General features: G+C 50.3%; 1 protein-coding gene and 1 long non-coding RNA gene across 2 annotated transcripts in view; one reads left to right on the forward strand and one right to left on the reverse strand.

Annotated features, from left to right (window-relative positions):
- Positions 1-1,884, reverse strand: part of LOC129383308 (uncharacterized) — an 18,491-nt gene extending 16,607 nt beyond the window's left edge. The window contains exon 1 of the long non-coding RNA XR_008611174.2: positions 1,495-1,884. This is a non-coding gene — a long non-coding RNA (uncharacterized lncRNA). The remainder of the gene's footprint in view (positions 1-1,494) is intronic.
- The window catches only part of LOC126525985 (RNA binding protein fox-1 homolog 2-like), a 323,725-nt gene that overhangs the window by 68,331 nt on the left and 241,299 nt on the right, over positions 1-14,095 (forward strand). The window lies entirely within an intron of this gene.

A 14,095-nucleotide genomic window follows, 5' to 3' on the forward strand; every position in this document is an offset into this window, starting at 1 on the left:
TACCATGCCAGAGGGGGGGGGGGGGGGGGGGTAGTAAATTGAACAATTAGGCTTTTATAGCGTTCCGCATCGTCGACGCGTCACCAATGCTAATGCTGTGGCGCCATCTCCTAACCAAAAATCAAACCAATTTTATGGCTCGGTGCCGTGTCCGTAGTCATAGCAGCGTGCAAACAAACAGCTGATCTCAATAATTACGACAAAACATACCAAATGATTTGGCCTCGGCTTGAGATAAGACTTAGCGATGACGGATTTTGCCGCTTGTTTCTTGCTGATAGGGCGGAGAGCCAGTAACAAGCGTCAATTCGGATCGAAGCGGGCACTCTGGGCTGTATGGGTGCCGCCATGTTGGCTGCGTAATCACGGTTTGGGCGGCTATTGCGGCTAACGGCGGTAATTGCCACAGCAATTCTCGGTACACGATCTGCTTGCTCAAAGGCCCTAACATGTGACATATCGCTGTACCGTATCATCTAGCGAGCAATAATAAAGCTCTCTAGTGTATACCCAATAATCAGGCAGTTACGCCCGGAACTATATACCGTGCTACGTACGTAAAGAAATAGGGTCGTCCTCACTGCGCACGTTATTTGGCGAGTTGAACGTTCGTAATGTTTACAGACACTAAGAAATAGCGTTGTCGAACATGGCGGCGCCCATGGCTCCCGCTTCACCGTGAATTCTCGTGATGGCTACGCTCTCATTCTCGTTCATCGCCAGCAACTATTGAAATGAGCTTTCGCTTCCTCTAAACCAACGTCTAAACTCACATGAAACGCTAGTTATGAGCGCATAGTGCGTCCAACTTCTGAGCTCGTTCGGCGATTCTGGCGTCCAACGCGTCCGCATAGCAACAACAGGATGGCTGCTAATAGATCGCCTTGGCTTGGATACATTTGGCACAAGGTACCAGTCGGCGCCCTGTCTTCTAACCTATTCCTTACGTTTGCGTTACCGCACGTTAAACTAAAAGTCTTGAAGGGACGAGCACCATAACGTCTCGCAAAGTAGCTTGCATTTAACGTACATAAGGAGACAAACGCTATTCTAAAAACTGTCTGTTGCCTGCGTACTCCTCGCACCTTCGGCAGTGCTGCAACCAGCCTGCGAGATGGTGTTGTTCTTTTTCTTTCTTTTTATAGTGGAGTGCGAGAAAATCGAGAAAAGACCGAATGAATAAAACCTTTATTTCGACAGAAAGGACAGCTGTCGACCGCTGTTGGGGAAACAGCCCGTACGCGGATCGCCTGTCAAACGGGGCGTTATCTCCTACGCTTCGTCACCCGCCCTCTAATCGGAAGCCGTGTTTTCGTCTGTCTGCATCGTGGGGAAGAGGAGGAATTAAGGGGAAGACGTGGGCGCTGCTAGTGAGAGAGACATCGGGTCCCTCGGCACGCCTCCATCGATAGGCGATGACGCTTGTGCACGGAAGAAAGGAAGGCGGGAACAGCGCGGGCTTCTGGCACGAGAGCGAAAATGAATCGTCCTCACCTCACCGTCGGCTCGATTCGCTGCGAGGATCCGTGCTGGTGAGCCCGGCTCGAGAGCGATCCCTTGTGTGTCGCTCGCTTGGTGCAGCAGTGCGCCAGGAGCTGTCGCGGTGCTCTGAACGGCAGCTCTTTGCCGGCCCGAGGCGCGTGCTGCGGCAAACCGTCTTCAATGGCTGCCCGCGTGTGATCAGCGTGGGCGCGTTTCCATACTCTCAGAATGCACGGGCTGCTGCTCATTGCGTTGATGTTTTTAATTGAGTTTTAGAATAGGGGCCCCAATATTTTGGGGCCCCAAAGAGCTTTGCGGGTGTTAGCGTTGGGGCACGCAGGAGGGAAGAGTTTTAGAATAGGGCTTTGCGTTTGCAGATAGCGACTTGCGCTGACAGCGCCACTACGGCGTCTAAGAAAAACGATTAAAAATAATTAAATAAAATATACCATCTTATGATATGAATAGTAATTTTGACTTGCGTGTATCGCGTTTAATTACAATTTAGAGGTTATTCTTCAAGCAGCAAACAATTAGTAGTGCTTAGTTTGGTGAAGGCACCAACTTTACGTGCCTTCACCAGCCAAGCTTAGCCGTGTTAGGCCTACGAGCCATAAAATCCACACTCGAATTCGGAATCAACGGCGTCTAATGAATCAATCTTCATAACACACGCTAGTTGAGAGAAAGCGATAACTGCAGTCACTTCTCCTAGCTTGCGAACTTCACGCATTACCGCGAATCGAACCCAGTTTAGTGCTAGGTTAGAGCCGTCGCTTCGATGGGTGCCGCCATGTTTGTTGACGCAAAGCTTTTGGGAACGCTATTTGAGCTCCCGCTAAATCGGTGAAATAGCGTTCCCAACGCAAAACCCAAACGCAGTTTGCGTCTCGCGCATGCGCAGTGGCTTCGACGCTATTTTTTTGGGGCCCCAAAACGTTTGGGGCCCCTATTCTAAAACTCTCTAATGCTACCACACAATGAAGCCAAGGAAAACATCGGACAAATTAGCTATGGTTGAAATTAAAGTGTAGAAAATAATAAAGGAAAAGGAAAGTGGACGAAGAGATAAAGTGCCGCCGGTGGTAGCCGAACCCACAACCACCGCATTGCGCGTGCGTTTCACTGCCTATTGGGCACAGCGACGGCTATCGATCGCTCCACTAACTTGGGTATTTATGCTTACCAGATCTAGAGTGCTATTCTCGACACGCATGGCGGCTGCACGGCCACCATTATCCGCCATGTTGACTCTGTGATTGGCTGTGGCGAGCTCACGTGCCCTGAAATTTGTGCCGGGAAACGGAAGTTTTGCGAAATGTCATTTTGCGTTTTCATCAAGATGACGAAACGTGACGTGGAGCTGCAAATTTTATAGACTAATACATTTTTTTGGTCCTTGGCAGATATATTGTGACGTTAGCGCTTCAAAAAGAATGTAAGCGGTAGCGTGCAGAAGCCAGTGCAATGCATCTGCAATTGCGCGAATATGTGGTGGCGATCTAAGATATGCGCCAGCTTGCTGATTGGCTGTAGGAATATGTCGTGAGGAGCGTCACAGGAAGGGCTGTTTCGTAAACGTCATTTTGACGATGCGTGACGTTGCGCTGGGCCGCCATTGCTGAGATTTTCCGCCATAATTTTTGCTGCGACGAGCCGCGCGAATTATGCTAATGAGCAGCCATATGCAATGACAGCCGAGAGGAATGCGTATCGCCACATTTTCCCCGCCGTTTGGCGCCACGAAAATCTTTTGTTCATAACGCGTGCTCATAGTATTTGCATCGCTCTTGGGTAGTGTTGGCATTTGTGTTTAGGGCCATCATTTTTTAAAAGAACGCGTTCATACGAAATAATATTGGTTGAACATAGCAAACTTTCGGCAGTGTTGTCCACTTTTCACTGCTGCATTTGTATTGTAATCAAGATTAATGCCTTTTCGCACAATCAAAAGTTATGACAACGGCCTCTTTCTCATTTATAAAAAGAAATGTACGCAAGGCGGCGCCTTGAAATTTCCTCCCGCACCAGCGAAATGAACAAGAGATGGCAGCGCCGGCGCTTGCGTCGCGCTAGTGGATATCTCTGGCGCGCGCAACGCTATCGGTGATATTCGGCCGTTTCTCAGCCAGCCGAGTCGGGCTGAGTCACTTGCGTTTCACGAGATAGCGATAACGTGGCCTAGAACGTGCGCGCATCACCACTGGTAGGTCGCGTATGTTGTCTCAAGCAAGAAAACAAGCGCGTTGGCGCCAACATGCGATGACTCATTCCATTTTCCGGGGATACGCATCCTAGCTATTGAAGCAGACGATGGCTTGTACGCAGCAGACGACGGAAGCGAGAAGCGTTTTCGACGGAATAATCATACGCTTTGAGATAGCTGCTTTATTTTTACTGCGGAGGAAAACTGTTTTGCTTTACTGATAACGCTACATTCAGTGCCTTCATTTCAGTTTCTTGGGCGAAGCGTCAAGTTGGCGTCACGTTACGTAAGCAAAACTGGGCCACGAGCGCCATTTTGTTTGCGTCGCGCCTACGTCACGCACAGAAGAAAATGGCGGAATGTCCAGAATAGCGCCCCTAGCCCTGCAAGTGTTAGCCGGCGCCACTCAGAGCCATGGTGGGCGATTGTGGAACATCCTGCTGTGCCCGATGGCGTCACGTAACACGCGAACTTAAGAGAGCAGGCACACGGATAATGAACCCTCGTATGCTACCTAGCGACGTCAAGGCTGCCAGATTCGAGACCCTCGATGTATATGTGTAATGTGTGTTGTAAACACGGTTTAAATCATGGATCCCGGAGCTCGACAAGGTGCGACGTAATGTTAGCGCATTTCACGCGCATTTACTGCTAAGTCGCCACTTGCTTTCTTTTTTTTCTGGACGTTTGTTTATGGCATTGTGACTATGGCGGTCTGCGTGGACGGAACGGCTGATAAGAACTGTTTATAAATTGAAATGTCCATCTCTTATGTTAGGCTTTTGGAAGCAGGTTGTTTATGATGTTATTGTGATTTGCCCCTTGTGCAATAAGGTCACGGTACGTATACGTTCCTTGGTTTGCTGCTGCCCTTTATACATCGTGTATTGTTTTCTACCTTGGGCGTTTTTTTGCCCAACCAATCACAATTACCCGCACCATTTGGGAATTCACCTTCGAGGCTCGATGTGTAAATAAAAATAAATATATACTTGTTCTGAGAAAGCAGTGATTGTAGCGGTACCGTACGGCGCAGTATTGAATCAAACTTTCCTTTAACGTTTATTTCTTGCGTGATGATTGTCTGTGGGATCTGGGTACGCGTATTCTTAAAAAAATTCTTGCGCTGAAAATGTTCGTAAGAGCGGATGCTAGTCTGTCGTAATGGCGCACATAATATTAGCGATGGCAACCGGCCGATAGCAAAGAGCGCTTACTAACGGAAAGCCTTGTGAACTTGCCCCCTGGAGACTGCGTAGTCGTCGATAGTTAAGGTTGGCTTCCTGTAGGGTGTTATGCCAGTAGAAAAAGAGAAGTGCTGCCGCGCAACTTAAGTGTTCCACGCGTACGAAGTGAACACAACGCCAGATGATTCCGTCATGGGTGACTATGTTCGCGGCACCCAGCACCCGTTCTGGCGAAATGTCCTCTGCCCAACCATGGCAGCTGACGGCTGCCTGGCGCTGTGGCACACGAGCAGCTGTAAGGAAGCGAGCGCGGTGAGTGGCTGCGCCGTTCCGAGTAGAGTTGACGACAGCTCAGAGGAAAGACTACAGGGGCGTTTACTTGTCGGTTTTTCGTTTTCGTTGGCAGCTTGTGTGCCGAGCAGTTTTTCTCAGCGGCTGGTGAACTACGACCTCGGAAGGCCGCCTAGTGCCTTTGAGTCGAGGAGGCGATACTTCACTAATACTTGCCGGTGGACTAGGTGATTCATTTCACGACTAATATGCAGTCTTTGACTCGACGCACAAGGAAGATGTACACACGATTCCTGGCGTGTTTGTAGTTGGCGCCAGACCACGTTTTCTTCGAAAGGGTATTTCTTTGCGGGCACTGCCCATCTCTCCCATACTCAGCAGTCTCTCTGCTGCTCGTAATACATTGCCGGATGGGAACCTGTCTCTATTCCGTCCGCTTTCCTTCTCGCCTTCTTGTCGTCACCCTTTCCGTCCGCTGGTTGCTCCTTGATTGGATTGGCGCACGGCTGGCCTGATGCTGGGAGAAACAAACGCGTCTTTGCGCCCGCAGCTGCTCTGCCTGGACGCGCCAGCTCTCGTGGTGCGGTGGTTTGCCTCCCGCGCAGGCTGCAAGCTGCTCGTCTTTCCTTTGTGGGGACTAGCAAAAGAGCCGATGGCTTGTACGCCTGGCGCTGAGGGTACAGCCAGGCTGTTTCTGGATCTTTCGTGCATCGTCTATTCCTCGGCTGAATAATGAGCCGAATGGGTGTCTTTCGGTGCTAGCTTTTTCCCTTTCGTGCCGGTTCCCTCGTACCAAATCGACGGCCCCTCAATCCCCTTATTGGCTCGTGTCCTGGCGTTCCCTGGCGTTTCTTTCCGCTGTGTTCTTTTTGTTCGGTGGCCATCCTTTCCTGCCTTGTTTATTTTTCCCGTAGCGTTCGCCACTCCTCTCATCCGCGCAGCTTCGTCGGGCAGCGCCCTTTTCATCGGCTCCGCCCTTCGGCGTCACCTGGCGCATTTCTTTGTCCGTTGCCCTGGTTGGCCCGTCACTGCGTGTCTGTGCTTTGGTAAGGCCGTCCGTTTCTCGCCCTGTTTCAGCTGCGGTCCTCCAATGACCGGCTCAGCTCCCGAAGCGCTTCGACGTATGTCTGCCTTCGTTTTGTCTCCCCCACTCGCTCCCGCAGCGCTCGTTTCCCCTGTGCACACGCGCCTTCTCTCAAATTAGGCTATGGTGTCCTGCTCCCCCCCAACGCGCGCACTGACTTGGCACAACAATTCACAAGAACATCCGCGTCCTTCGTTTGCCTTCACAGCCGCGTTTTTTGTGACATCCCGCTATTTCAATACCCGTGCGCTTGGAACCAAAGGATCAGCTACCCTGTTTGTCTATGCTGGTTTATCAACTACATACGGAAAGTTAGAGAAAAAACAAGGGAGGGCAAGGAGGTTAACCAGAAGGTTGGCTACCCTGAGCGAGGCAAAGAAGGAAAAGGCAATGGGACAGATAGTTCTCGTTTTCAGCATCAGACACTGGTGCCAATGAGCGTCCTCCAAGATCCGTGGATTTCAATACAGTCGGTAAAACTCGCATAAACTTCTCGATGGATGATGAGTGATGCTGTGCATCCAGGAACATTGCCGCTGTAAAGGGTCGACCGGAATGTTTTCATACGCTGTTTGTGAATCTCGCACCTAAATGTATACTGCGAGCTTTCTACGGTGTCCCAAAAATATGTTTTTGTTTATGTACAGTCAGATAAGAAGTTCAGCTGTATTGCCTACGCATGATACGGATGAACAGGCTCAAGTTCTTGATGTTCTAACGGCCACGGACTTTACATAAACAAAAAACATAGGATGCAGGCGTCCACTCCCTGAAGCCGCGACCTCCACAGCCTCGTGCGAATCGAAAATCCGTTGTTACTTTCCCGCAGCCATCAGCTGCCGCTGCTATAATCGCCGAACAATGGTTGTGCTGATTGGGCGCACGACGCTGCTTCGTGTCCTCGAGTTCCTATCATCGTATTGGGCCCCTCTCTAAAGCGGGGTTGCGTTACCGAGTCCGGAGCTTGCTTGCGTCAGCTGATGAAGGGGCACATTCGACTAGGTCCGAGCAAATAACTGCAGCGCGCCAGAAACGCTCACAGAGTTGGGTGAAACAGAAGCGCCGAAACAGTGATCTTTCCGCCTGGCTTCCGGTAATACTTGTTGCGGTTTCTTTGTCAGCCCAAACTGAGTGGCACGAACATAACCTTTGTTTTATTTGTTCTATTTATCTGCAACATTAACGGGAGAAAGGCTGGCGAGGTCGGCCGGAGTTATGCTACTCCATGCTGGGTGAGGGGTTTGTGCTGTTAAGTTTTTCTCGAGGATTCTGAAAGCAAAAGCGTAGCGAAAACAGGAGCGTGTACCTTGTGTACCGAAGTCTGCAGACGCAAACAAGTCTGGCGTAAGCAAGAACTCGAATAACTTAACATCGCACAAACAGAGAGAGTCGGCCAAATGAATGAGCGGACACCTGGTACAACGGGTCGTGGTGTCCGACTCCGACCTGCGCAGTTTTCTCAAGAACGGGGTCAGTCGGAATGTCGGCATTCATCGTGCACGACTCCTCACTCTACATGTCAGCGCTCACGGGCTCCTTTGTTTTCTCTCCTGCTGTGATGTTGGGAGCAGCCGCGGAGCGACAGCGTTGCGTGACGCGGGCGGCGTAACTGCTGACTCATTCGTGCAACGGTCGCGTCGCAAGCGCACTTCACGCCGAGGGGCACACTTGCGCTCGGAGGAGCGGCGCATTATTTCCGTCGCGCCAGTGTAGTGCGCCGGCTGTTCCGAGAGGGCGTCACTGTAAGTTGGCTGCGCACTAGCGGGGTACCGCCCCCTTTGCTTCAGTTGCCTCGCAGCGTTCGGTATCAGCCATTTTTTTCACTCTGTAGAGTGAAAAGCTTCACTCTGTAGAGCTGAGACAGATCGCCGCGAAATATTTCCAGTCAGAAAAGTGATCAAACCAGAAAATATTGGCATCAGACCCTCGCGGGAAAGAGTTCCCTTCCCCTAATGCAGGGTAGCAAACCGGACGTTTGTCTGGTCGACCACCCTGCCTTTCTTCTCTTTGCTATCTCTCTCTGTCCTCTTAATTTATACGCACTCAGCCTGCCTCTGTGGATTCTAATAATGAAGGGAAGTCAGTCGTGGTCATTGTTGACAGGATAGGCTGTGCGACCGTCGCGATGGGTGTGCGTATCGCTGTCCAGGGGGAAAATGCGTTCGCCCCGACGAGTGTAGGTACGGCGAGCCGAAGCCACTAGCCTAGCTCCGAAGACCCCTCTATACCGTGTTGACCCATGGCCGGTCTGCCACTCCCACTTTTGGGTTTTCAGTTGTAGTGTTTCACTAGCTTCGATGAACGGTAGCGCTGCGACACAGAAATCGGCCTTTAAAAGGCCGTCTCACATACATCTTGAGAGAGAGAGAGAGAGAGAGTCAAGTAACTGACACAACAGTATTTATTTATTTATTTATTTATTTATTTATTTATTTATTTACTTATTTATATGTCTAATGGTGTAGTGATGAAAGTCAAGATGCCTGTTACAATCTGGCTGCGGGGTAGTGACCTTGGAACCTCTCCCAGCCCGCTGAGACGAATTGCTTCACAAATCCAACAATGCTCCTCCTTCGGACAGCCCTACGGTGCCAGCAAGGCTAGCCAGGTTTGGCGGATCGAGTATTGTTAGTTGGTTTGCTGTCGCCTTCACGGTCTAATTGGAGCAAGAGAACTCCGGGAAAATTGTTTTTTACGGCGCTTTCTCATGGCCCCCAGTAATCGTTACAGTCGTTTGACAGACACGGCGGCTAACTGCGGAGTCAGTTATGGAGTCAAGATGCGCCATCTTGAGTCAAGCATGACAACCCCTGTCTACGAACACCCTCTCCGCTCGGTTTGTTCAGTGAAACAAAACTACGGAAATGATTGTGTGAACCCTCCCCTCGAAGGCTTCGATGGCTTTGAACGCTCCGATTGGACGAAGGTTGAACGGCAGGGAGGACAGCGGGAGCTTTAAGCAGCCGTTTTCGGCTGTTCTGGTGCGCTTCATTCAGTCATGCTAGACTCCAGTCTCCAGTCTTCATGTAAATATTGTAAATAAATCCTGTACTCCTAGTACTCGATGAGAACAAGTTCTCATCTCCAGTCTTCATGTAAATATTGTAAATAAATCCTGTAGTCCTAGTACTCGATGAGAACAAGTTCCTCTCATCAACCACGTCCTTAGCGCTGAATAGTCGGACGACGGCATGGGCCAACTACCCCTTTTGACATGCTCGACCCCAGCTCTTACAATCCATAGAAGAAGGAAACGAGAAAGGAATGAAACATATAAAGATATAATAATTGCGCGGATATGTTTAGACATAAACACACAGCCAGCATCCGATGTGTGAAATTTGTTAACTGCGCGTTTTTATCCTCGCACTGCTTAGACATCTTGACCTTGGGCTCAACATGGAACCACATTGTTATTCGCCGATTGCGAATGGCATCTGCCATCGCGTGGTTATCTTGCGTCGCTATACTCAACTTAGCTACACCACTCATACTAAGAGCACCTTGTTCCAAGGCGAAGAATAATGAGGAAGCGAACGAAAGGCTCAGCAAAAGAGAAATCAGCAAACGAGTCCTGAAAGGTCAGCAGCACCCCCCGCCGCAGTGACCCTCGTGATCTGCGGCGTTTAGTCTCTGCGATGTCGTGCGCCACGCCTCTCCCTCCTCTGTCCTGCAGCACTCGTCTCGCGCTGTCCCTGCTGACACGCAACGACGTCAGAGCACGCCACGACACGCCGTGACTTTGAAACGGTGCAGTAGTGGCCAAACTGGAGCGAGTGTGGGCCGACGGCGAATCGCATTCACGAGGCTGTACTGCGCACCCCTATCGCGGTGAATGGCACGTTTTCGGACGCTAACCGGTTTGTTAACCACATCCATGCACATGCGCTTGTCGACGTTCCCCCCCCCCCCATTTTTTTTGCGCCCTTTCTCTGGTTCCGCGCTGTGTAACAAGGTACACGTTGAAACAGGAATGAATGGTATGGTATGGTATGAAAAACTTTATTGCGGTCCTTCAGGTCGTGCTAGTTTCCTAGCCCGAAGCGGGCCGTTGCCATGTCGGGACCGCAAGGTCTAGCCTCTCGGCCGCATCGCGGGCCCGACGGACTTCCCATGTCTGTTCTTCTAGTTCGGGGCTACGGAGAGCCGCGTCCCAACGCTCTTTGGTGTTGTCCTTGTCGCAACGCGGAGCACCGCCAGAGCATATGATCTAAGTGTGATGCGCTACCGCATCGCGGGAAGTGTACGAAGCCTAGGCTTCGGAAAACATTTTGCATATTAATAGGGGATTGGGATAGGGTCCCTTCTGCAAGAGCTTCAGGGTGAGAGCTTGGGGGCTGTTTAGCTTTCTGTGCGGCGGCGGATATAATCTGCGCCAAGTAAAAGTGTTTGGTGAGTTCGTTGTATGACAGAAGATGGTCCCCGCAGTACGTAACGTCCAAGCCTGGCTGCCCTGGCGCCACGCGGTCTGTAAGCCCTCGCGTAGCGTCGTGAGCCGACTCGCTGAGATTAGTCGGTGCTCCGTCAATTTCTCCCATATGTGCGAGAAACGAAATGAGTTAGTTAGCTTCCTTGCCACGGAGGATTGCCAGGGCCTGTCTGGAAACGGTGCCCTTGACGAAGTCTCACTGCCGCCCTCGAGTCACTGTATATTCTGGTTCTCTTGCCACCCAGGAGTACCAGGGCGATGGCTACCTGTTCGGCCGTCGCCGGATCCGTTGTAAATAGAGACGCGGAATTCGTGGCGTTTCCTCCACCATGCAGACAGACCGCGGTGAACGCTCGCCTGCCGGGTTCGAACGCCGCATCGACGAAAGCGCTTTCTTCTACTCGTTACGTGGCTTTCTCAAGGGCTTTGCCAAGCTCGCCTTCTGCCCACGTTGTGTTCCGGGTGGACGTTCCTCGGAACGGGCATGACCGTGATGCAATCCTTCAGCTTCCTCTGCATCTCACAGTGCTTATCTTCAACCGCAGCGGGCGAGATGCCTACCCTGTTCAGGGTTTGTCTTCCGGACTGCGTGGTGGAGAGTCTAATGTATTGAGCTCTCTCCTGCGCCTCAGCAATCTATTATAGAGTGTTGTGCATGCCCAACTGCATGAGCCTCTCTGTCTTCGTGTATATAAGTAATCCCAGGGCTCTCTTAATAACCTTTCTTAGGAGCGCGTTGAGTTTGTTGCTCTCCACCTTCTGCCATTCGTGGATTGCAGCGACGTCGGCGAAGTGACAGAGAACGAAGGCGTGCACCAACCGGACGACGTTGTCTTCGCCTAGGCCTTGCTGTCGATTGGTGACTCTCTCGATGAGTCTAATGGCGTTGTCCGCCTTTTTGGTGAGACGAACGATTGTTTGGTTGTTGGAACCGTTGGCTTCGATCGTCATCCCGAGGACCCGGATAGAATCCACCCTCGGGATGGTTCTGCCGTCCCTCGTACGCAGGGTGACGTCGTTTTCCTTCAGGGGTTTCCAGCCCGTGGGTTCGGGTCCCCTTCTCTTTGGTCTGTACAGTAAGAGTTCCGATTTCTTAGGTGAGCAGCTGAGCCCCATGGGGACGAGATACTCCGCCGTGGCGTCGGTCGCCTCCCGCAGTCCCTGCTCCCCATCGCTGCCGCCTGTGCACCAGATGGTGACATCGTCCGCGTAAATTGTGTGCTCGACGCCGTCCATTTCAGCGAGCCTCTTGGACAGCCCGATCATTTAGAGGTCGAAGAGAGTCGGCGCGGCGACGACTCCCTGCGGCGTCATTAGTGAATGGTGTCATTACTATTATTAACGCAAAAGCATCATATGAGGCAGAAAAGCCGGCGTTGTCCGCAGCGAGTGGTAACGAAAATCAGCTTGACGTCATCAGCGTCTTTTGTGACGTCAATAGTAATAGAGAAGATCGTAAATGGTATAACAACGTTAATTAGTAGTAATTATCGGTAACTGAAGTGAATTAAGCGGAATTAGAGTGGGGTAAAGTGAATTAAAGCTAGAACAAGTTAGTGTAAGGTGACTCAGGATGGAGTGCAGTTAAATAAGGGGAAGTAAAATGAATGTGAATTAAAGTTGATAAAGGTGAATTAAAGTCGATAAAAGTGGATTAACTTGGATTAAGGTGATTAAGGTTGGTAGAAATTAGAGCAAAGTGGATTAAGCTAGAGTTGTGAATGACACGTGACAGTGTATGACATGGACGTTAATTAATTAGAGAAGTCATATTGCTTTCGCATTCAAATCAAGGGAAGATACTTGAGCGAATATTAATTATTATTATTATTATTATTATTATTATTATTATTATTATTATTATTATTATTATTATTATTATTATTATTGTTGTATTGTCTCTCGCGCTTCGTCGCCGCATCGCATCCCTAGCCCTGTTCCATAACTTTCATTACAGCACCCTTGGCCGTCGACGCTTTATCATCCCACCATTCCGCATACCTCATCGTGCCGGCCATGCCCTCCATGTCGCCCTGCCACGCAGCCGCACTGCTACATTCCCCGCCTCCTTTTTTCCACGCTCAGCATCCGATTGGAATTACCTTTCCCATAGCTTTGCCGCTATCACGTGCCCGACAATATTTCTTCAAAATTACCTGTCGCAGAATTTATATGTGGTTACCTCTGTTAAAAAATTTTCTGCATATCCACCCCTTATCTAACACGCCCCAAAGGGGTCCTTAGGGAAATAAAATGAAAAGAAATTGTTGTTGTTGCAACTATGTTGTCCATAAGCAGAAACCCTAGAAAGAAGCGGACTAGTATTCGCGAAAGATATATTAAGCTAGAATTGTTCATAAGAGCAAATCCATCCAATCGTAACGCTGGTCAGGGCATAAGGAAAGGCGATCGGCCAATGGCAATTAACGCTTACTTTGTGAATTCGGCCTCAAGTGAACATATAACCGTTTAAAACAAGTAGCCTACTACGAGCATTTTTTTAAACGTGATCATATGCCCTGTAATATAAGCAGTTGCAATATTTGATTTTGGTGAAGTGATCTTGTAATAACGCAGTACTTAATTGATATTATATGCAGTAAAATGTTTTTATAACAAACCATCATCTGTATTCACCAAAGTTCTTACACTAGAAAATTTCGTAAGAGCGCAGCCAGCCATGGACAAACGACGGACGGACGGACGGACGAACGGACGGACGGACAGACTCACTCACTCACTCACTCACTCACTCACTCACTCACTCACTCACTCACTCACTCACTCACTCACTCACTCACTCACTCACTCACTCACTCACTCACTCACTCATTGAACGTTCTATCATTGTGTCGCTCGTGAAGCGAGGCTGTAATGAAGGGACTTTTCATGTAAGACAAGTCCGGCCCCCTCGGTACCGTAAGCAGGCGCATACGAGCCGAGCTAGTACCGGCGGATCTGTTCTACTCTTGCTGCGCTCTATCAACGTCGGGTGGAACGCGCTGACGAAGAACGTTTTGCGGGGGCTGCTGCGCTACGCAAAAACACGCTTGCCGTGCTCGTCGCGCGCCCCTTACATAAAACACGCGCCCTCCATATTTAATAGGCGCCGCGGTTTCATGGCGAGTAAAGGCGCCCCCTCGCGTGCATTACTTGCGCCTCTTGCGCTTTGGAACGCGGAACCGGCTGTGCACCCGAGCCCACAGGCGCGCTCAGCTTCGTGCAAAAATTACACCGTCTACGAGAAGTTCAGCCTCCGCGGCATTATGGTGGCACGTGCTGGAATCTTAATGAGCTCGGCTTTCGGGCCTCCCTGGGGCTTACTGTATATCCACTACCGATTCGTGGAGCCATTCTGTAACGGCGAATTCGTCGATGCTTGCTTTAACCTTTGAGCCCAAGCTGAGCATGCAGTT

The sequence above is a fragment of the Dermacentor andersoni genome, chromosome 8 (genome assembly GCF_023375885.2).
Source record: "Dermacentor andersoni chromosome 8, qqDerAnde1_hic_scaffold, whole genome shotgun sequence".
Classification (NCBI taxonomy): domain Eukaryota; kingdom Metazoa; phylum Arthropoda; class Arachnida; order Ixodida; family Ixodidae; genus Dermacentor; species Dermacentor andersoni.